Consider the following 25,400-nt stretch of genomic DNA (forward strand, 5'->3'; position numbering starts at 1 on the left):
ACTCATGCTGTCTTTCTCTGTCTCTCAAAAATAAACATAAAAAAAAAAAGAAGAAGAAGAAGTCAGCAGAAAGAAGCCTGTAACTTAGTGCTCAGATATATGCTTTTATTCTAGTTGCAGACTGAGGCCTGAGGATGTGAGGTTTCATAAATAAAGAGGAAGAGAATCTTGGGTACCATTATGGAGGCTGGGAAGAACAAACCACAAATCCGACAATAAACAAGTGTTTAAGATAAAAGAACATATTAAAATCTCCTTTCTTTGTTTCTTGTGACATGTGACTTGAAGCCAGAAACATGAGTTACAACCATTAGTCTCAGTTTGGAATTAGATTTGAATTTCCAGCTCCAATACTTTTTAATAGTTCCAAAATTTTTCAATTTTTCCTCTGTAGCTCTTATAAATGTGCTTTGTTTTTCTGGGCCAAATCTAATGTGCTGAGTGGAAAATTATAGATGTGATTTGGGCTCTTTCTATGCATATAATTATCAACCAAGGCATAGATACCCATTTTGATTCTAACATGGGCACCTCAATCTACCTTACCTTTGGAAACTTTGCAGTCTTTCGGCTTGAGTTTCAGCAGGAAACCTGATGTTAACCTACTTATCAAGTTGTCTTTCTAAACCTTAATAGAGAAAGTATTCCAAGAAGAAGACTACCAAACTTTTGTCTTCTATACGTGATGAAGTCACCAAAAGATCACTTAACAATCTTACTTCCTTTTAGCATGTGCCTCTTTTTTTTTTTTTTTTTTTTTTTTTTTTTTTTTTTTTTTTTAGCACTTATTTATTTTTGAGAGACAGAGAGAGACAGAGCATGAGCAGGGGAGGGGCAGAGAGAAAAGGAGACACAGAATCCCAAGCAGGCTCCAGGCTCTGATCTGAGCTGTCAGCACAGAGCCAGACGCAAGGCTTGAACTCACAAACTGTGAGATCATGACGTGAGCCAAATTCAGACGCTTAATGTACTGAGCCACCCAGAGGCCCCTAGCATGTGTCTCTCTTAAGTATAATTGGTCATAGGTCATACTCTCAGAGGTTTTTGCTTCTTTCCCCACATTCTAGGTGTGAGTAAGGACTCTAGGATCTATCTCCTTGAGCGTGTGTTCTGGAACCTTTTATTTTACAGTACAGTAAGCCTCTGGCAGCAAGGTAGGGTAGTTTTTGATACAACTACCTCCTTCTGAGAGGTCTAGTTCCAAGGACCTTTGGGATGAAGGTTTGGGTGTCCCACAGCCAATAGTTTCAGATCACTGAGATCATTCAGATGACTGAGATGTACAAATTAAACACTGTACCCAGGGGCAAAGAAACTACTCAACAGCCAAACACATACCAGGAGTTAACTTTTAAACAGTGAACCCCCAAGCTGTTTTAACAAAGCACTTCAAAAAGATCACAGGGAATTTGGTCAACTATGTGGGGAAAAAATTCTGTTTCATCTTTTTCTTGTGTTGTGGGTGTGGACAACTAAATAATTTGTTTTAGAAATTTTCCAATGGCTCTTGGACCTTGTATAAGTGCTAAATTTTCTAAATTCATACAAAAGCCCCATAAAACTGATGAAATATTTTTCATAAATTTTTATTTTTCAATAAATTTTTCTGATACTAGCCTGAAATGTTCTCTTCAAAGTTATAGATGGCATTCTCAAATGCTTAATTTACTTTGCGACAATTTAAAATATTTGATTTTTAAAATTTAAGTGGAATAGAAACTCACTGGAACAATAAATTAATCTTTTCTCTCAGAATTGCTGTAAAGTAAAATCCTATGGAAATATATGAACTCTCTTAGCATAAACATATAATCAAAATGGCTTTAAAAACGGACTTCTAAGCCAATGTTTGTATTATCTAAAGCTGGCTAAAGGCAATTTTAACAAATTACAGTGGGAAAAAGAATAAAACTATTGAAAGGTAAGTGTTTGAATGGGCTTTTTCAGTCATGAGATGTACAAACTAGCCCAAAGTAGTTTAATTTAAGTGAGAGAAAGAGGTATCTTTGGAATCCAAAAAAATGAATGCTGAAACGACAGGACTGATTAGCCCTTCTCTCAGAACATTCTTCCTCTCTCGAGTTGTCTTTGTTTCATGGACCATGTTTTTCTGGATGTTCCTCCTTAATTTGCTTTTTTTCAAGTTCTCTCTGTATCCCAACTGGTTTTTTCCGCTTATTTTTCACAGGGCTTCAGATGGTTACCCTCCCTGGCTTTGATCTTGCATGGCCCCAGGCTCAAAAGCAAATAGTTAAATTGGCCACAATCCTATGAGTCTGGTAGAATTAATTCCTAAGAAGGAGAATCTGATGGGTCAGGCCAACTGAACTATGGTAATTTGAGCCTCTAAGACCACCAATATTATTAAGAAGACAGTTGTGTTATCTACCTTTCCACCTTTTCTACATAAGGCTGACACAATTTCTCTCATGTATGTGAAGATGGAAAGGTAGGGAAAATTGAAATGTCATTTGTGGAAGATACTAAGCAAATGGGGGACATCATCCTCCAGCATCCTAAACAGGATTAACTTCTAAAAGCATTCATTCATTCATTCATTCATTCTTTCATTCATTCATCAATTCATTCAAGCTTTCAGTTACCTATCAAATATTTATTGCATGTCTAATATGTGCTGAGACATTGTGTGAGGTGCTGGAATTGCCTCTCATCTCTAGGCCATTCAGAATAGGCTCTACACGGGGGAGCCTGGGTGTCTCATTCGGTTAAGCATCTGACTTCGGCTCAGGTCATGATCTCACAGTTTGTGACTTCCAGCCCCGCATCAGGCTCTGTGCTGACAACTTGGAGCCTGGAGCCTGCTTGGATTCTGTCTCTCTCTCTCTCTCTCTCTCTCTCCCTCTCCCACTCACACTCTGTTTCTCTTTCTCTCAAAAGTAAACAAACATTTAAGAATAGGCTGTACACAATTTAGTACTTAAGAGAATATAAGGCAGGATATAATTGTTTCCTGATTGCTAGGCTTATACCCGCAACTGGATTGTTTATTTCTCATGGGCACAGACTACCATAATTTTTTTCTAGCACCAGCTGAGGGTATATCTAATAAATAAGAAACACTTTTACTGGCTGGTTATCCATCTTCTTCTTTGCTGTCTTGCTTTTGAGATCAAAGTCTTGGGGAAAATAGGGTTTAAATATTGCTGAAAATAAAGTCTGATTACAGCCTAGACTAGTAAGTCTCTACCTTCTGTTTTTTTCTCTTCATTTTCTAGAAAAGTTTTCTAGAAAGATTTCATCTTTCCCTTGTTTTGAAGTCTGAAATAAAGTATACTATTTTAGAAAATATAATATAGTATTCTGTCTTGAATTTGACTCTAAAAATGATGTCAAATTTTGTTTGACTTTGGAAGAATTATCCTGGTCTTGGAAAAATTATTGTAGTTTTTTTGTACCATTCTATAGACAATGGCACTTGGGAAGCTTTTTGCATATAATATTTATCTAAAACCACTACATACCTTCATCAGTATTTTCTTTCTCTTCATCATGAGGAGACATCTGTCTTGAAGTTATGCTGGGTATAAAGGAGGTGTGGAAGGGAATGGATATGGGGCCAACTAAAGAGTGTAAGGTCCTGAGGCCGATCGTTAAATTTATAAATCACAACATATATATCCAAGTTATGGTTTCAACCGTGGCTGAAGTTATTTATTCATCAAATACATATTGAGCATCCAACTCTGAAACTTTTCGGAAGAACATATGATGTATCCTAATGGCTAGTCCAAAATAAGATTTAGTTTTTTAAAAACTGCATAGTCGTCTTCACATGGATGTTTAACATCTGATGTTTTTAAAAATTATGTCCGAGATTTTTTATGCACATTTCACATTGATGGACATCTATTGTTTTATTTACCAAGTACTATGTTCTCCTTTAAGAAATTCAGCTTTAGTATGGTCCAAAGAAAAATCTGCATACAATTACATTGTTAGAATTTTGTCCAAAGCTATTTGTGTTGGTGTTTAATATCTATTCACATATTTAACTAAAACTTGGGAGATAGGGATGGGGGTTGGGAGGAAAGGATACCAAGTTTCTTTGAAAGTAGATACCTTATTTCTTTTATGTATGTATTCATTTTTATTTTGTGCATCTGGGTTTTAGGCCTGTTTTCATTCTGAGAGAAATAGAATGTACTCACAATCTATAGATGGAAAAAAGTTTTGGGGCTGCTGGTACACAATGTTCTCTGTTATCTAGATTTTTAAAAAAATTACCTTAGCATCACCGGGTGACGTGAGATTTTCTGTTCAATTCACTGCATCTAGTGACCTTTTGTGGAGTCTGTTCTTGCAGAGCATTTGAGACGGGAACACACAGCATCTCGTGTTCCATGTCATGTCAGTCACTGCTCTCTTTGACTTTACTTGTGTTCTCAAGTCAATATGTTCCAGATTAATGAGGCATTTGTTCTTAATCAAGAAACGATTTAAGAATACACTTTTAATTTTAATGACTTGTTTATGATTAATTGTTTCTACATGCCCTTCTCATACTTGAGGATACTTCAAAGCTGCTGCGTTTTTTTGGACAGTTCCCAAATGTCTGAACACTGGTAGTTGCTATGACCCAGTGATCTCAAGGGACTGAACAAACAGAGTTATTGATTTTCTTCAGAAAATCATTCAGAAAGTTCCCTTAAACTAAAAATTACTTCAAATAACAATAATTTTAAAAAGCAGTTGTTAAACAAACTGTGTGGTAATACATTATACACTTTTAATGTTCCCTCTAAACATCTATATCTAATGAGGTCCTACTGTTTTATGAGGAAACATGTTAGAAATAATTTGTGAAGTAAACTCATTTTCCCAACTGATCTATACTATGCCATTAGCTGATTTAATTAAAATGTACTCTGTTGATTTAGGTTTTCTTTTTTATTTAAATAACTAACAGGTGTGTGTGTGTGTGTGCATGTGTGTGTGTGTGTGTGTGCGCGCACAAGCACTTTATTTGAAGCTATAAAACTAAGTGATTCATGACCTCTTAATCATAACGGCTAACATCTATTGAGTGCTTATTATCTGCCAGGTTTTGTTCCAAGTGTGTTAAATATATTAACTCATTTACTATTCTCAACTGCCAATTTGTGAACCCTGTTTTTTTTTTTTTTTCTGTGTTACGGATCAAGAAACTGAGGCATCAAGATGATAGTGATTTGCCCAAGGTCACATGGAAGTTAAATGGCAGGTTGGAGATTGGAAACCTAATAGTGTAGCTCCAAAACTCAAGTTCCTAAACACAAGGCTATATCACTCTATACATGAAGAGTCTCCCAGTATTGTCAGTTCCTTCTTAGGAACCTTAGTGATTGTACTTTGTTTTGCATTATTTGAAATGTGTTTGTAAACCTTACTTATCTGTGGTCACTGTGCTAATTATTTTGTCCTTTGGTCTTTCTCCTATAGATGATAAAAATGGAACAATGAGTTAGACCCTTTTAAAGTTTATATTTTTGTTTATTTACTAGATTTATGTTTCCTTTAAACAGAGTATGTATTGACATTTTTAGAGATTGTGGAAAATTTGGATGAGAAATGAAAACTTGGACTGGCAGAAATCCTCTGTGTCCCTATGATGGCTATGAGCATATGAAAGAATCACGTTAGCTATTTTGTGATAATACAAATCATGTGCTTGCTTAAGTACTTGACTTTCTTTTGGACTTCACAATGAGTTCCTTCCATTTCAAAGAGTTGTAGGAGAAAAATGGTCCACTGAGCTTTTAAAATGAGGATTCAATATAATTATGTTCCACCCAGGAGTCCATGTTTTAGAATTATTTAAGATTCATTGTTTTTCTCAGTATAAAGCCTAATGATAATGATGGATTTTTAACTTTCCTGCCACTGAAGACAATATCAAGCAATAGAAAATTGGTCAGATTCAAAAAAAAAAAAAAAAAAAAAGAAAGAAAGAAAGAAAAGAAAATTAGTCAGATTCCTTGATAAGAAATGAATAAGCATGGTTTGAATTTTTCTTTCATAAGTTACTTTCTACATGTTCCTGACAAGTCCATTGATCTCTCTGAGGCTCAGCTTCCCATTTGGTAAATTCAGATGGTGGGAACTTCATTCATCAGGACTCTTCGTCTTACTTGTAACAGAATCAAATAAAACTAATTGGAGGAATGTGAAGAATTGAGAAGGCCCAAGCGTAGAAATCCAGCTGGATTTTAGGCAGAACTGGAAATAGAGACCTGAGCACCATCAGCATTCTGTGTAGCTCTTGCTTCTTTGACCTTCTGGCATATGAGCTTTATTTTTCTCTTTCTTTCTTATTTCCTCTCCTCTTTTGTTCCACATGACTGGAAAGATGGTTACTGATAGTTGGCCTCCTGGTTTTATACATCATACTTCAGGCACCCAAAGAATGATTGTCTGTTCTAGATAAAATACTCTCAAGGGTGGATTCTGGTTGTTCCCATTTGTGTCACATACCTGAGTGAAACTTACAAGCTTTGCCTAGGGATATGAGTTCTGTGGTAGGGATTATGATAAAGTCATTTTGAGTTTACTCTTCGCACCTGGGCCAAAAAAACTGTTGCTCTAGAACAGCATCTATGATAACCTCATGAATGAGGTGATGAAAACAGACATTTCCCAATGAAGAGGCTGGACAGATAACTCCACGTGTGTCTGCTATAGTTACCACCTGCTTCCACAGAATAATAGGCCCTTTTCCCTTTTTGATCATAAAAAATGAGATATGAGAAGTCTACTTCCTGATGGGTATAAAATATTTAGCCCCAAGACTACTGAACACATACAGATTTTGTTATAAAACACCTTTGTCTATGTTTTCCCTATACGTGGATATGTGTATATTCATTAATTGATTAAAATTGAACTTTTGGATTTATGGACAGTAACTGATTAATTTTTTAAAACAGATCGTGGGTTCAAGGAGAGCTTGGAATAAGGAATAGAGATTGTAGGGAGAACATTACATTCTGGGTTATCGCAAATATAACTAGATAATAAAATAAGTGAGATTTGGGACCAGGAAACAATAATAGTATTGATTGGAGGACTAATTGAATATGGAGGAGTAGCAGTTAAGAAGTGAAATTAAAGAGAGTCTTTTATGAAAGCTAGGAACCAGTGTGAATTTGTAGTTTGAGTCTTAGAAGAACCAGGCTATGATGGATATTTTCTGTTTGACAGACTTGAGAAGGAACCAGACTTGGGTAAGGAAGAGGACACCTTGTATAGAATAATTATACATAAGATGCAAAATGCAGAAAGCCTCTTTTTCAAATAACTGTCCGGTTGTGATGTGGATATGGCGAAGTTTCATGCTTTCCCCAGGGTGGCTTTGTAGTACTCAAGGCTACTGTCAGTGTTTGGCCAAGGAGGAAGGCTGACACGAAAGTTCAATTCCTGCAAGTCCTGGTGGCAAGAGGAGTGATGGGGAAGGTAGGCACCTTGCACTTGACACTTCATTGTACCCTCTTCTCAGTAGGCTTATAATTTTGTGAAGAAGAGCAATCGTAGTCCACAAAGGATCAGAAAGCAAGGTTGTGGTGTGTGCACTACTATTTCAGTCTAGTGCATTTTTCTCTCACGGGTCCAGTGTCACCTGGCATCTTGCCAAGGTTGTTTTATTTTTTTACTCTTTCTTGCCATAGAGGTCATGTGTTGTAATTTGGACTTTGGTCTGCGGTTCGTGTTACTGCATGCGCTGTAAATTCAGTCAGCATCCTTATTGAACAGAAAGTACCTTAAGCACTGTGTGAACCCTGAACCTAGTATTTTAATTGGGAAGGGTCACTGATGAATAGAATAGTTCTAATCTGTATGGGCTCCAGATCCTTCTGCCTGTTAGCCCTGGGCTAGGTGGCAGGAGGTTCTGAATCAAGGCCTGGGAGAATTTCATACAAAGCTTCAGAGAAGGCTTTAGACCCATGTGGATCTAAAATCCCAGGCAGACCACACAGATGAAAGCCATGGGAAAAGAGACTGAGCCAGAGGAATCAGGAAATAAACACAAAACAGTTATAAATAGCAAGGGACAGAAGTTAGGTAAGGAAATGGGTTTGAGGACCAGGAAATTAAAAAAACAGAAAGAACGCTCTAGTCTCAGGGCTGGCGATTTAGGTGGAATCTGGAACCAATGTCAGCCTGACTATCTGGAGGTTTAGAAGATAAGAGCTACTGACCCATTGACCGAGGGGCAGAGAACAGATTCCATCCTTGACTTCCTTTACAACCATCTTGACCTCATTCCGTTTTACATGGAGATTACGTTTTATTTAGAATATTTTAGATGAGCTTTGTTTGGAACTCATCTGAACTCTGGGAGGGGCTGATACCATCCTACCCACCCCCCCCGGACATTTTTCTTTCTGAAATAACATATATTTCTGAAATAGGTTATACCATCACTCACAGCCTAAGTGTAATTGACATAATGGATGTCAGACACAAAACCGTGTGCTTGCCGTGTAATAAACACCCAGTACATGTTAGTGATGATGAGCATATGATCATGTGATTGCCATTTTTTCTTTTCTTTTCCTTTCTTCCTTCCTTCCTTCCCTCCCTCCCTCCCTCCCTCCTTTCTTTCTTTCTTTCTTTCTTTCTTTCTTTCTTTCTTTCTTTCCTTCTTCTTTCTTCTTTCTTTCTTTTTACTGCTTGTCCTGGTAGGTGCTGCCACATACAGTGTCAATCATGTGGGGAGTCAGTTACCTATGGCTCACACAGACCTCATAATTATTTTAGAAACCCATCTGAAATTTCATTTTATCCCAACCCCAGATTCCAGACACATTGTAGCTAATCTCTTTTCTTTGAACTAAGTGTACACTATAAATGATTCGAGTTTCTTTAGCTAGTTTAAAAAAATTTTTTAAATGTTTATTTATTTTTGAGAGAGAGAGAGAGACAGAGCATGAGCAGGAGAGGGGCAGAGAGAGAGAGAGGGAGACACAGAATCCAAAGCAGGCTCCAGGCTCTGAGCTGTCAGCACAGGGCCCGACGCGGGGCTCGAACTCATGAACCATGAGATAGTGATCTGAGCCACCCTGGAGCCCAGTCTTCAGCTAGTTTTAGATACAAGAAGACATCTGATTCTTCATCTCAAACCTTTTGAAAAGCCAAGTGCATGATGTTGCTCTGCAGTAATTAATCATTTCAATTTTAAGGCTGGAAAGTGAAAATTCCCGTTACTGCAGAGATCATGGGAGGTTTCAATCCCCAGATTTATTTGGTACTGTCCTCAGATTTACCCTAGCACAAGACAAAGTTCACTTGTCTGAATTCCTGGTACTTCTTTTGGTTTCTGTCTCTCTCTCTCTCTCTCTCTCTCTCTCTCTCTCTCTCTCTTTAAAGGACACTGTTAGAAACTGGACAGTCTTCAACAACAGTTGCTATTTTTAGGAATGTAGTATCTGTCCTCATCAATCTCTGCTGTTTCACACCTTATTTGTTTCAGAACACTCAGATAAATGCCATCTGGCCCGAGTGCCTTATTGGACTTTACTTTCTTCGATTGCGGCATCTCTCCTTCATTGGAAACTCTAATCTCTGTCTTTCTCGTGAAAAGTGTTCTCCGAAATTAGAATTTCCCCATCATTTCCTAGAGTCAAGTGCTGCCAAAGAACCAAACAAAAACCCTCTCTGGGCTCATGTCCCTCTAACCTTATACTCCCTTTGACCACCTACAACATCATCCGGTGGTTTATAGACTGGCGACTCTATTACCTGGCCAAGCTGGATTTCTACTTCAGAAGACTGCCTTTTATTCACAAATGCTTTCACTTTCTTCATTCAGGAGTGGTTCTGTTCAGTCATCTGCTTGTCCTTTTTGACTGTTTTCTTTGATATAGTCAGGTCTCTGCTCCTGGTTGTCTGCCTTTGAAGGGCAGCCAGTTAATTTCTTGGACTGATATTTTGGGCAAGAAGAACTGGAGGAAATTTAAGCTCCCACTGGCCCCGCTTTCGATAGTTCTGTAACTTTTCAGTTCACATACTTTTATTACTTCTTTCCCAATAGTCTTTGTTAAATGAGAACAACACCACTGGTAGATTTTGTATCGCAATGCTAGATCATCTGGTTTGGGATTTTGTCCCTGATACTTCTTAGTGGTATGAATTGGCTGAATGGTTTAACTTAAGCTTTCTTATTTATAAAATGGGAATAATAAAACTATCCATTCTTCAAGGTTGTTATGATAATTAATGATCATGTACATTGGGAGTTAATAAACACAATATGCCTAGAAGGTGCCTGACATATTATAAATGTGTAACAACTGTTAGTACTGTGCTGTTACCCTTGATTCAGTGGATGTTAGATTAGCCACGATATCAAATACCACCTGTCACAAAGCTGACATCTTCAATGGAGGATAGACCAAAGTCATGGTGAGAAAGGAAAGTCATTTTATACAAATATGAAAAGGGAATCAGATATACCTCACAATATTATCAGACACAGGCCATGATCAAGAAAATTTGGGAGACGTTTTTAAATTTTGAAGACATGGAAACAAAAGTAATGTATGGGAAAGGCATTATTTACAGGATTGGTAGGTAATAAGTTTTTCTAAGACAGCTAATCTCATATGACAGTTTGATTTCATCACTAAAATCATGGGTGAGAAGATGCAGGGTTGAATAATCATTTGGGTGATATGAGGACAGTGCTTCCTCTGCTCCATGCGGACCATGTACTCCTGGGAAATTCATTTGATTTACCAGCTCTTTCTGATAAGGTGAATACCAAACTTTGACATCAAATCAAACCAGAACTTTTGCCACTTTGAGGCCTAGAAACTCCTAGAAAGAGGAGTCTTCCCTGTGTCTTATTTTTTTTATTTTTTATTTATTTATTTATTTATTTTTGAGAGAGAGAGCATGAGTGGGGTAGAGAAAGAGGGAGAAAGAGAATCCCGAGCAGGCTGTATGCTGTCAGTGCAGAGACCAAAGTGGGGTTTGACACCACAAACCGTGAGATCATGACCTGGCTGAAATCAAGAGTTGGATACTTAACCAACTGAGACTACCCAGAGGCCCACCTGTGTCTGTTTTTAACCTGTTGTCTTTTGGCATGGGATCTTCGGTTACATGGAGTCTGGTGTCCTCAGTCTTGAGGGTTAATCTTGTTCTAGCATGGTTAGCATGAAAGAAAAGGGTTTTGAGAGTCTGTAGCCATATGGATGTATTTGGATGTATGTATTGGATGTATAGGAGTCCTAAAACTCAGATGAGAATATTCCATGGACTCTGACTTATAAATCATATATAATCAGTCAAATATATACAATTAAATATATATAATATGAAAATACATAATATGAAAGTAATAAAAATCAAGACTGTCAGTCTGGAATAAGTCTAGGCTAATCCCACAACTGGTTTAGATGTTTGACCTTAGCTGGGGCTGCCCAGTCTTGCCCCAAAGATGATCTAGTAAACTCTCTTCCCTATGGTTGGGACTATGAGACCAATATTCTTGGGGCAATCTTCCTAATGTTTTCTGTATAGAGCTTCCTTATTGATAAAAGGACCCTGAATTTGCTTGAAGGGTGAATTAAACTGTATCTACTTGCAATTAAAAAGTAACTTGAGTGATTGTTCATGAAAGCTGTCTACATAAAAAACAGAACTTCCCTGCCTTGACTTCGTTTTTTTTCTTCTTAAGTTAATAATAAGTGACCACACATGTTTAATGCTTGGCTGGGTAGGAGATCTTGAAATCTCTGGCAACACCAACTTTGAAGCTCCTGTATTGGGAATGGGAAGATGTTTGCTCCCCCAACCCCTTTGTGGGCATATAACCAATATTAATATTTTAATGAAACATTGTATTTGGGGCTTGCATTAATGCCTGAACAGCATGGCAGTAGACTTTCTCTTTGTTTAGTTTCTGCTTAGAAACTATACCACCTCAGAATATGAGGAGAGCAGAAATGTCTCAATACAGTGGCTCAAAAGTCCAGACCTCTCAGGATTATTGGGTGGATAAGCGTAGAGTTCCTGGAGGCCTCAGGTTCTTTCCATCTTCTTTCTCTGCTCACTTCCGGGATGTTGTTCTCATCTACATGGTTGAATGTGTGAAACACTATCTCCAGGCAACGGTGTGTCTAGCTAGAGCTTCATTACTATAAAGGAAAACACTTCTTTGGGGAAAGCCTGGCACCAAAACATGTACTTTTTTGTTCCCCTCTAGTGAAAACTGGCAATTGCAACTTCCGTTATTTCATAAGTACAGATTGATATTGCTAGTAAAACAACTGAGACATCCTAGCTGATGCTCTAACAGGATTAAAATTTGGTTATGTGCGCAACTCTTGTACCGATTGGTAAACAAACTGTCTGGGGTAGGGAAAATGAGAAAAACAGAGTTTTATGTACTTGTGCCAGGAAAGAGGGTAAAGAAGGAATGAAGAGGCTGGGGAGACATTTCTTTCACCCCCACCCCCAGCTGGCCTGAGTGACTGCCATTAAGGTCCAGTGGAAAGTGGGGGCAGAGTTGTGCCTGGCTGGCTTAGTGGGTGGAGCATGTGACTCATGATCTCAGGGTTGTGAGTTCAAGCCCATGTTGGATGTGGAGCCTACTTAAAAAAAAAAAAAATTAGAAGGAGGGGTGAAGAGCGTAAGCAAAAGAAGCTATTTCAATGAATGAAGTGGCAGTGATAAGAATGATGAAGGTAAAAATAATAATATTAATATCTATATCCTTTGTTCAGTGCTTACCAACTCTGGCACTATGCTAAGCACCTGCTATGCTAAGGTATATTAAGTATTCTATTTAATACTCAAATAATCTTATGAAGAAGGAATGGTTATTTCCACCATATTAAAGAAGGAAAAAATGGAGATTCAGGTTCAGAAAGTTTTCATATCTTGCTGAAGGACTAAGAGATAATAAGCACCAGGGGCAGGTTTGGAATCCAGATGTGATTTTAGAGCCCAACTCTAGAGCACCAGGTTAGTGTTTCAGCCCACTTCTAATGAAGTGTGGCTCAGAAGCTGAGGGAGAGTTTATTCTTATGCTTTTCAACACCTTTCCTCCCCCAACTCCCATCATTTCCTCTCATACCCTCAATCCTTTATCCCCCCCCCCCCCAAATACTCTTGAGCAGCAGCCATGGAGCTCTTCCACAGAAGATAGAAGTACATAGGGAGGACTCTTCTTAGAGACGGGCCCAGAACAGGGAACTTGAAGACAGGTCCAAGGACAAAGAACATCAACTGGCTTGTTTCTTAGTGTATGTGAGCCCCCCTGCTCCAAGACTTCTTGGAAATTGAGAAAAACTTACAAGGGAACCTGAGTTCCTAGATGATTTGAGTGTTAAGATTGCTGTTTCCTCATTGGTCCTCCTGTCCTGATGAGGCTTAGAACCATCCAGGTACACAGGTAACTTCAAAGACTGTATTCCCGAAACTTTTCCAAGTGCTTCTAGGTCTGCAAAATGGAGGAGTTGGGTGAGACGATCCCTAAAATTCTTTTTGGCTCTAACAAACTACGAACTCACAATTAACTTCCAGCTGGAAATTAATTTGAGAGAAGAGGAGTAAATGCTTTTATACTGATTATGATTCTATGAAGAAAAACCCAAGGCCAGTGGGAAGAACCAGTGGAAAGTGATGTGGCTCAGGGATAAGCAATCATCTAGAAAATTGGCATGTTCTAAACACAAAATGACTAGAATGTTTTGTTTCTGTTTCCTTATCTAGAAAATTCTAACAAAACCAAGGATATCATGATTGTAACCCTTCTGCCTGGGGCCACCTGCCCTAACATGGAGTCTTTAATGCCTGCCATTGGTTCAGGCTACTGGCTCTCCAACTTCTGGAGAAGAATAGGAAAGAAATATTACAGGAAGTTATTATTCCCTTTCCTCAGTGATGAGTGCCATGAAAGTCCCTCTAGATGTTAAACAGATAAAGGAGTTCATTTATATAATCATCTCTTTATTTGTCCATCCCTCTATGTATCCTTCTGTCCATTTATTCAGTAGCTATTCACTTAGCACTTTCTGTATGTCGAAGACTGGATATTGAGGAAAGTGGGTCCAGAAAAAAAAAGGAATCTAAAACAATGCAATGTAATTCATAGACAGAAAGCTAGTTTTAGCCAGTGTGTTAACCATTACAACCGAATGGCAAACCAAGTTGTGTGCATTACAGAATAGGAACACTTTATGAAACCAGTGGGACTAAGAAAGGCGTTCAGAGGAGGATCGGCCTGAGCTGGGTCTTGAAGTATGAGTATGAATTACATGCAGGAATAAGAGGAAAGGCATTCCTGGAAGCAGACACACAGGAAGATACGGGAAGGGTTTTATATGGCATACTCAGGCAATAGCAAATAGTTTTGCATGACTTAAGCACACATGATATTAATAAGAAAGAAGAAGAAAATGGGACCATTTAATGGAAAGCTGGAGTAACATGCTGGCTGGCCAAGGTGTTCGATTTTATCATGAGGTTAATAGGGAGTTGCTTAAGCAATTCAGATGGGTGAGTAACTTATTCCTCAAAAGAATTATGAAAAATAAGGTGTCCTTAAACTGATAGTCCATTTGTGACTCCCAATGCCAAAGGTGACTTGTAGAAGTGATTCCCACTTCATACCATCTTATGGTACGGTGGTCCTCATCCTTAAGTTCTCATCACCACAGTTATCACCAGAGAGCATTTGAAAACCCTAGTGGCGCTGCCCTACCCCAGTCCAATTAATTCAAAATTTCTAGAGCTTCTAGCCAGACATCAGGAATATTTTAAAGTTCCCAGTTGATATCAAAGCACAGCCAAAGTTGAGAACTGCTGTGCTAGCAGTATTCCGGAGTTCACACCGTTATATACCCTGTTGATTTCAGCTCACCTTTGCCATCCACGAAGGATTTATTGAATCCTGTGCCTGTCAAGTTTCATTCTGTGTTTCTGAAGAAGGGCCTTCCAGGGAATTTCATGGGAGTTTTCTCCATCAATTCGATCATAATCTATTGTTGGAGGCAGAAAAATTAGCCAAACATTACAATGTGGTAAGACAGTTAGTCTGATGTTACTCTTTGCACAGATTGCTGCGGAAGGGACACTTACATCCAGAAAGGGAAAGGGAGGTGATGTGTGAAGGAAGAGCAGTATTGAGGTGGAGTATAGGGTTCCAGGGATCAAGGACAAGAGGGTTCTTCCAGGAAGAGAGATCAGAATGTGTAAGGCAAGGAGGCATGAAAAAACATGGCGAAGACCCAGGGTTCTCGTGGCACTTTGTTCGTACCACTGGCAGTACACTCCTAACCTTGTTGTGTATGGTTGATTTTATATGGATCCGGTCTTATTTCTATCCTATGAGAACATTCAGTGTAGGTAGGCCCAGCACACAGTCTTACTACATAATAGCCTCTTACCAGCTTGAAGAGGTTTTCAGAAAAAGAAAAAAAAGCTAATAAAGAATTTAGGCAGAAGGCTGAAAACAACTAACAAAAATACAATGAGATGACTTAAGAATAAAACAGAAGAAACATAAATATACATGGGAATATAGTCACAAGATGAACTGAAACCAGAAGTTATCGTCATGAAAGTAACACCAGTCTACATGTCTCAGCAGTGTCCCAATCCTCTTCACCTCCTGATCTGACTTAATCCCCGATTTTCCCTGAACGTTCTGCTAAATGCAGTGACTTCCTTTGGTCAACATCCTAATCAATATGATCATGTCTCTCAAATTTTATCCCTCACTTTGAAGTCACACTTTGACTCATGAGGAATTTCCACCCTTCCTTACAGCTGTTGAGTGGGGAGTCCTAACAAGAGGAAGTAGCCTTGTGGGCTGTCCCCACTTCCTTCCTGTGGCTGTCATTCCTGAGCCTGGGTCATCCAGCTGCATCCAGGAGTCTCAAAGTATGCCGTGAAAACTACGTACGTGTAAATGAGTCTAGGTCACAACCTCTTCAAAGCCGTATCTTCTAGCTTTAACTTATATTAAAATTAGTCGGAAAGTCCAAGAACTGACATTGTCAAAACTGACAGCGGTAGAAAGTATTTATTATGAATGTGTTTATTGTATATCTTTATTTCCAGGTTCTCACCATTTTCTGTAGTTTTCGCACTAATCTTTACAAAAATTATAAAGGTAGAAAAACAGGTGGAATTACCCTCATTTGGATAGAAAAATTGTGACAAAGGTGCTTAAAACATTTTTGCAACAATTGTTGGTAGGACTCTTTTTAAAATTTTTAATGTTTATTTATTTTTGAGAAAGAGAGAGAGAGAGAAAGAGAGAGAATAAGCAGGGGAGGAGCAGAGAGAGAGGCAGACACAGAATCTGAAGCAGGCTCCAGGCTCTGAGCTGTCAGCACAGAGCCAGACGCAGGGCTCGAACCCATGAACCATGAGATCACGACCCGAGCCAAAGCCTGACGCCCAGCCAACTGAGCCACCCCGATACCCCCTCCCTTTTTTTTTAGGCAAGTAAAAGCATTCCCAAGAGGTACACGTTGAAAAAAATGGACACATATATCATTTACTTTATTAGAAAAGGACACTTAGGGGTTGCATGCAATAACAGCTTCATTTGATGGTGGTTCAGGGAGTTTTTCTAAGTGAGATTATTGGATTGGGTTAATATTCAGTTGGTGGCTCTTCCATACTTCTTAAATTTGCCACTAGTTGTTCAAGAAAACTAGTATTGTTTTTATTAAATACATATACAGAGCTCGATAGCTGTCCTCTTGGCTTCATGTTTGAGCTTTATCATTTTGAGTATCTCAGATATATTCCATTCCTTATTTCCACGAGGTTTATTGGGTTCATTCACCCATTTCTTTATTCTCTCCACATTCCCCACTGTGTTTAGCAAATATTTCTTAATTTTACAGTCCTTTAAATTGCTTTGATTTAAGCCACATTTTGTGGTTCTTGAACTCCTGTTTGAATAAAACAAATAAATAAACATAAATGGTGTAGAATTAGTTGCAGAAAATGCCTTAAGATAAGATTGTAAACACAACTATTTAAAAATGTCTTAGGTTTATCTTTTGCAGATATGCTAATCTCAGGGCAGAGGTAGGTGAGGAAAGAGCTTTTGTGACTCCTCTTTCTCTGAGATTCAAAAAATAAGAAAATATATTCTGATGTTCATTCCCAAGGCAAGTGATAAAGATCAAACACTCATTTTATTACAATATTTTCATTTTTATTGAACAGATTCACTTTGGATCTTGCTTGCATTTGGAATGTTTACTTTTTAATAAGTGATCTGTTTAAATGTGGATCAGAGAACAAGGGTTTCTGTTTTACAGTTCAACTTTTGACCTTGGGGGATGAATGGGTGGAGGCTAAGAGGAAAAGTCCACTGTGTTTTTACTGAACTTTTTACCCTAAAAAAAAAAAAAAAAAAAAAAAAAAAAAGAGCAAGTTTAAAGTTCACACAGTGCACAAGAGGTCTCCACTGGGGATTTCTGGTATTATTAACTTCCTGACCTCAGATAATTAAAAAGAAAGAGCAGAGCCACCTCAGACTATGACTCAACTTTGAACTTTTAACCTTCCAAGTAAAGTATTTAAATTGTAAATGGTAGACCCTGGAAGCTTTCTTATTGCTATTAACTTCCTTCATCTCTGGGCACAAAGTTATAATTTAGGCCAAAAGCACGGCCCGGACTTTCCTTTTGATTTACTTAACCTCTTTTAGCAGAAAGAATTGAGAACTCTATTTACCTAGAAATGACAGGTATTCTGGAGGAAGAAGTGAAGCCTCCAGGGTCATTGAATTTTGGAGGGAGAGGCAACCCTAGCTGATCTTTCTAGCCTGCTCATTTGTGAAGGAGAATGTTGAGAACCAGGGAGGTGAGGGATTTCCTTAAGGTCAGATAATTAATAGGACAACAAAAGGGCATCCCTGATTCATTAGCTGTACTTGCTTCAGTAGTGGGGGGATTCAAACATGACTGGGGGTAAGAAATATTCCCCTATGTAACAAAGGGGTCCAGATTTTTACATTAAAATTCATAAAATGGAAAACACTCACTGGATAGGGAGTCAAGAGGCCTGGGTCCTAAGTGACCCCTTCACCCTATTGATTGTATAACCTTAGGAACTCATTTAACTTTTCCAAGTCATAATTTGCCTGTTTGTAAAATGGAATGTAGCTGGGAAGAGGTGATAAGCATCTGAGAGAATCCTTTGACGCTTAGATTTTTGTTCAAGAATCCTTGCTCTGATGCATGTTTAAACACTGTATAGATACACAATTCTCGGCAACAGCTGGGTTTTCTTAACATGAAGGATAGGGCTAGGTGGCTGTGATCTTTAGGGTAATTGGCTATATCACATGGGGCTTGATGCTGAGTCTGAGGCTCTCCTTACCGTAAGAAAAGACAAAAAACCCCAAAAGAGAAGGGAAATACCATGTAAAGAGGCATAAGGGATAGGGAAGAGAAGAACAAAAGAACCAGGACAAAGAAAGGAGGGATGACCAGGAAAAAGGCATTAGAAAGGAGAATGACAGAGACATGTAGCCCCCTCAGTTGGATGGGACCCCAGTCAATGCCTGTGATACTGAGAAAGCCAATGAGTACATTGTGAATCTGCCGGAGCCACATGCTGCTAATACCCGAGCTTAGAGCTCTTACTGGCACTTGCACAACGCTCAGCATGAGGAGAGCCGGTCATCGGTGGGCCCGCTCTTCCCTCCTGCTATTTGCTAACACCTTTATTGCCTCCAGTGAGTTACTCACACCACTCTCATTCCCATCTGTCAAGAAGAGTTCCCTTCCAACCTTCTGTCCTCTTTTTCTTATACAAAAGAGACCCTCCCAGTGTGGCTGCTCAGAACGGGAGCTGGTACTCAGCTGAGATGTGGCAAGTTTGGAGTGGGGTGAACCATGAGTTTCTAGTTTCCTGGTCCTGAGATGCAAGGGAGATGTGACTCTGTGATCCTGCCTAAGACCCTCTTGGAGAGACAGCTGGAGAGGAGGGAGAGCATGATGGCTGTCTGGCTGGAGGCTGTCTGCTTGGCCTGGAAGCAGAGGGTCCAGGGTCACTGCCTGGTCAAAGTGCTAACAGCTGTATGTGACTCTTATCTCATCACAGATGTTTACCCCCCCCCCCCCCCCCAGTCTCTTCAACCACTCTCAGCTGCTTTAAACTAATTTACTTCTCCTTTACAACCTCCTCCATTCCTTCTACCAGCCCCCTACTCCCTGGGCCGGCCAAGGCAGGTGATTAAGATTTGAGCAAGGGATTGCACTGTTGAGAGTATGTCTGATTAGGTGAGTAAAGTTGCTGTGGGCTGCAAATAAGTGTTAATCCTGGTTTTTGGTGGGCAAAATTACCCAGTGTTTTCTCTGCTCTGTAAGCCCCACTCATTCACTAAATTTCTTCCACATTTTCTAGTCCTGAATACACTCTTTCCTATGTAGATATCCAGAGTGCAGTCATGTTAACCTCAAGATCCCCTGAGGAAGGAGGTCACAGTCATCAAGCAAAGCATGACTGTCATCATGAAATAAGTAATACTGCCTATTGACACTTACCTTCATCAACATCTAGAAAGGAAATAAATAGAGGACTGGGTCTTGTCTGCCAGCTACCCCTGCAGTGGACAACATCACAATGTAAATAAGATCTATTGTGCTTGCGAAACTTAAAAAAAAAAAAAAAATCTCAGTTATGGGCTAATGCAAATTCTAAGTGGCTCAATTCAGGGCAGTGATGACGATTCTATTTTTAAAAATTTATTTTTCTTTCTTCCTTCCTTCCTTTCTCTCTTTCTTTCTTTCTTTCTTTCTTCTTTTCTTCTTTTTATCAACTGTATCATAAGACAATGGGAGAAGAGCGGAGAGTCAAGCACAACCCAGAGAGTCAGTGATAAATAATTCATTACGTGAATTATCTGCAGTGAGACCTTTCCTAAAGCCAGGCCCAGTAATCCTTCCTGCAAGTGGGAGAGTCTAAGGGTAGCCTTCCAAGGGCAGCCAAGCCTCTCATCCCATTTCTCAGCTGCCCTGGCCCAACCCAGGTGAGTGGAAGAGGAGTGTGCGATAAGTAGTCTCTGCTGATTCTAACTACACCCCCGCAATCCCCACTCCGCTGAGAAGCTAAGACCTTGTCTCCAGAAGTAGCCAAAGGCTGATGGATTCTCTGTAGTTGTCTATTGTCCCTGGCAATATTGCCTCTTTTGGCATGAATACTTCAACTGGCGACAAAACTGAAAAAAAAAAAGATTAGAAAAATCACACCAGCAAAAAGACCATCTTCTTCATTTTCCTCTTCCATACATTTAGATAAAATAGATCCCCATGTATTTATCTGATATTGTTTCTTTGGTTTGATGTACCCAGCTGGCAAGAATAAGTCATCTTTTGGTTATTAAATTTAGTAGAGTATCCACACAAGCGCCAGGAGCTCCAGAGCCCTTAATGGAACTTTGGCAGGCAGGACAGCAATAATTGTACAGCAGGGACAATGAAAGTGGGAGGCTGGGGTACAATGAGCTGCAGTCTTCTCCCTTCTTTTCACCAGCAGCTCTAAAAGTGAACTAGTATCTAAATTAGGTGTTATTTTAGATTACAATTTGTCACACCTCATGGAAGTGATACCATCAGGCAGACAGATGCCAGTTGGAAATTGGTTGGTATCTAGGGATGGCAATTGTTGGCTGCTTTATTTATTCAATCGATCAAATAACATGTATCATGGCCATCGGAAAGATATGTCAGTCTCTGGACACAGGAACCTTTTGGTGATCCCTGAGGTATAAAAGAGCAAGTTAGGAATGATCACTGCTAAATGCCTGCTTATCCAGGACTTATCCAGGAGGAAAAGTAAGAGGTCCCCTATAAATTTATGGTAGCCATATGGAGGGGCCTCCCTTTTACCTCCCACCACCTTGAATTAATGGAGATACAGTTGGGCCAAAATTTTACTACTTTATGTATTGAATGTCTACCAAGTGCAAAGCATTATATGGGATAAAGGATAAATTAAACACAAATCACACTTGATCTAAAAGGAGAAAAACCTTCTCATACATAATTGTAATGTAAGAATCATTCTGGTACAGGCTATATATTTTAGAAAATGGTCAGTATATGGCAAGTTGTTTATAGAATCCCAGAGAGAAAAGTTATTTCTTGAACATAAAAAAATAAATATACATGAAATAATAATAATATAGTTTTTTTTTTTAATCAGAGGCACTCATTTATAAATACTGGAAAACAATCAAGACAAGAATTTTAAAAATTGAGCAAGCAAGATGGATCAGGTAGTAAATAATAATTCCTTAGACTCTTGAAAATGGTAGTGTTTGAATTTTTTTTTTTTTTTAATGAAAGATTCCAGGAAGCTAGAGACTTCTGGGTAATGTTTAAATCATTGGGAATTGATCTGACATTTAATGGCAAAATGTTGACTCTCTAATGCCGTAACAAGGTCAATAGGTCAAGGGACCTCCATTTCCTAACCTTAGCTGTTCTCTTTACATGACATATCAGAGTATTGATCAAGGCTGTTATGCGGGATTGGGCATAGAGTTCTATATCCTTATTATAGTGTTCTTAAAAAACTAGGTCTAGCCAATATATTGTATTCTGCTATGATCTGCATTTTTTTGTGTGATCCCAGCGAAGGGGTCTTGCTCTGTTTCTTGTTTATCCTCCTACTTTGATTTGTCCGCATTCCCTGGGCAAAACTTATGTCTTCTGAATGTTCTGTATCCAGGGTTCATTCACTGATGGTCTTAAGATTCTCTAGGCTTCCACACTATATTTTGTCTTCGAACTTCATTGATCTTCCAAACTCAGTGATGCTACCAAAATGGTAGTCAGTTTTGATGTCCCTAGAGCTATGACATTGAATGATTGAATTCACATTCATATTTGCTAGTCATTATATTTTATGTGATTATGGAAATATTGGGCACTGGTTTCATAGGCCCGAACTAACTCCTTCTTAGATTTAAACAATGAAAGAATTAATTCAATTTAATTTCTAACACTGTAGAACTATACTACTTTAGCTTTTCCAAACAGCTTTTATACATTTTCTCATTTTATCCTCATAACACATCTGTGTATAATAATTCATAAAAGGACCCTAACATTTCATCAAACACATTTCCATTGCAGATGACTAATGTGAGCCATAGGAATAGGACAATGATTCTTGAACCTTTAGTGTATCCTCATGTTCTTAAATTAAAGCCATAAAAAGGTTGAGAGGGTATGGTGGAGACTGTGAATTGTCCACCAAATCTGCGTTCCACTGTTTCCATAGCAAAACAGAGTCATGACTGGGATGAAGCTGCCCAGGCATGGACCATATTTTCCCCTTTCCCTTGGCAGCTAGTTGTGGCCATAAGACTAAGCTCTCTCCAGTGAAGTATGAGCAAAAGTGATGGATTCCATTCAAGCCTTGCCTTGAAAATTTGTGTGCTCACTCCTACAGCTCATTCTTCTTTGTCACAGCTGAAATAGCCATGACAAGACAAACCTTAGAAGCCACGTGTTGACAGTGCAAGGACCGCTTTCATTCTGGGTTGGTTCCTAAATGACTGAGTGGAGCAGAACCCCTCCATTGCCTTCCCTCCCCTGCATAGATTAGCATATTATTACTTGAGAGGTAAATTATTAGCATATTATTACTTGAGAGATAAATCCACTCCTATATTATTTCAGCCATTACACATTTTCAGGACATTTACTTCAGTAAATATTGCTGTAGATGGCTACTTGATTTTACTAGGAAAAACTTCAGAAGCGTTCAAGCTGGGGTTGGTGATGAGACTGAAAGTTATCAAGTCCTGACTTTATTCCCTCTCTCCATCAGATATTTGATGGTGGGGTGGGGTGGGGGGAGGTTAGGAGAACAGTAATAAAAGAGAGGTAGGTCAAGGTTGGAAGAAGCAGTTATGGAGGCAAGAGTTGTACTACAGAGATGTTTACACCTACTCAGAAATGAGAGTGAATAAAAACATTAAAAAAAATAGAACTAGAAGAGTACTCCCTCCCATTTTTTTTTTTACTACATAAAGTCTTTATTGAGTATTCAAAATTCACTGGATATCACCAGCTAATGGATTCTTAACTCTTTGTGTTTGATTTGCTAATTATTACAGTGAATTAAGCACAAAGAATTCAGCAAGGGTTCTAAAGTAAGCCCTGCAGAATAGTCACCCTGGACACATTGCAGAATATAACCCCGAGTTTTCTTCTTAAGTCTTTTCCAATCACATTGTGTCTTTTCTCTTTAACACTTGTCACTTAGATCTTTATCTTAGTAGGTCATCTCAGAAGTCTTGCATGCTAGAATCCAGAGAAATAGAGAGATAAGCATCACCAACATTTATTGATGAGACAACGACTTAATACCCTCCAGAGGTGCTCCTACATACATTCACATGAAAACGGCACCAGAGAGAAACTTTAAAGGGACCTCAAAGGAGAAACCATGGGGATAACGTGTGCAATAGCTCACAGTCACCCCTACCCTAATAGTATCTGATCTGAACCTGGCATAGCTTCAGAAAAAGCCATGTGTTCAGGCTAAAACAAGAATGAGAAAAAAGGAGAACGGTTGCTTTCTTCTAATGTGGTAAATAGGGCATGAAGTTTTTATGGTTAGCTAGTAGAACCAGTTTTACAAGTTTTCTACTTACCCAGAGGGCTCAGCCTGAAGGGAGAAAAAATATTTTTATCCAGGAAATATCTTAAGACTTTTGGTAGGGCATTTAAATTCAGTATACCGAATAAAGACCTATATTAATGTTGTGTCTCCATTTATTGGGAAGAAGTTTGAAACTGAAACTGTTACATGTTAAAAGTTTTTCATGAGTGCCATACCTTCCCCTTCTGTTTTTGGCATGAGGAAGCGATAAAAGAAAGCTTCCTTCTTTTGTATCCTCCTTATGTGTCCTCTTATTACTAAGTTTTGGTAGATTCCTCATATTCATTTAGGTTTCTCTCCCAGATCGTTTATTTTAAATGTCAGGAAATGATCAGTTAATGGATCCAGGTTTTGATTCTTCTCAGTTTGGAGAAGAAATAGCTTTACGTAAGAAATTCCCACAAGGTGCCCATATGTGTGTCCCTCTGGGTGAGACTGAGTGAGAGAAAGCCAGGCCCACAGCTAGTGGCAGAGAATGTGACACAGGGAAAGGAGACAAAGAAACCTCAAGGCCATAAAGCGAACTCTTAAGGCAATAAAATGTTGAACATATATATTTGCACATTTCAAATTTCCTTTCAAGTTTCAGCATCTCTCAACAGAGTTGAGGTGCCTTCTACATATGGCTGCTTCTGCGGATGGTACTGGTCGGGGAAACAGAACAAGGGGGGGTCGAAGAGACAAGAAATACATGTGTGTTTGTATGTAAAGTTCATATCACTCTTTCCTCTCTCCTAGTTCCGTTGGTGGGAAGTATTCTTATACTGATTCTTTCATTTAACAACTTGTCTGCTTTGACAAAGACAAATCAACTTCAGCTTTTGGTGACCCCTAGGGAAATATTCTATATCTAGTGGTGAAACGGATTGATTTTATTAAAGCCACTGTGAAATCTCTGCTTCCTCAGGAAGAAAATTATATTTTTCTTCACTGAAGATTGAATAAGAGAAAATAATCTGAATAAATATTATATGTCATATTCAATTTATAAATATATAACTAGAGAGGGTACAAAGATTGCCTTTAAACTTCAAGTTTGGAACTAAATATATATACATATGCATATGTTTTACATATTCTTAGTGGAGAATACTAATAAAATTATAAAGTCTTAATAACTGAGTGTTTCACCCACTCACAAATTAGAATTTTTAATAACACTTAAACAACTTTTTCTGAATCAAGAGCAAAGTACTTTTCTTCCATTTTTCATTTGAGGGGCTGAAATTTTATCTTAAAAGTTTGGTTATGCAGCTGATAGCTGGCTTAACAAAATATCCCTGATTCCTCTTCCACAAGGTCCTCTCTTATACTTAAATTCAACCCTGTGCAGCAGTTTTGAAGCTCTAAAACAATTACAAAATTTTCTGGTCTTTAATGATTCTCAAAGACTGTGAGAACTCAGGTATGCCAGAAAGGCATTTGGAAAGAACAAGAGGGACAAGTATTGGCTTCGTTCCATTCAAATTAGGGTAGCTGCATTACTGCTAATTTTTTTTTTCCAGTAAAAGCTGTTTCTCTACGTTTTCCCTATCCTCTAAACTTTAGCATCCTGGATCACAAAAACATGTGACAATCCTATCAACAAACAGCCCATATTTTTATTAAGTAGATGGAGGAAGGTAGAACTGATTTCTTTTTAAAATTTTATTAATTTTTTTTTAATCTTTATTTATTTTTGAGAGAGAGAGAGAGAGAGAGATAGAGAGAGCAAGTAGGGGAGGAACAGAGAGAGAGTCACAGAA

Source organism: Panthera uncia, chromosome C2 (assembly GCF_023721935.1).
Source record: "Panthera uncia isolate 11264 chromosome C2, Puncia_PCG_1.0, whole genome shotgun sequence".
NCBI classification, from domain to species: Eukaryota; Metazoa; Chordata; class Mammalia; order Carnivora; family Felidae; genus Panthera; species Panthera uncia.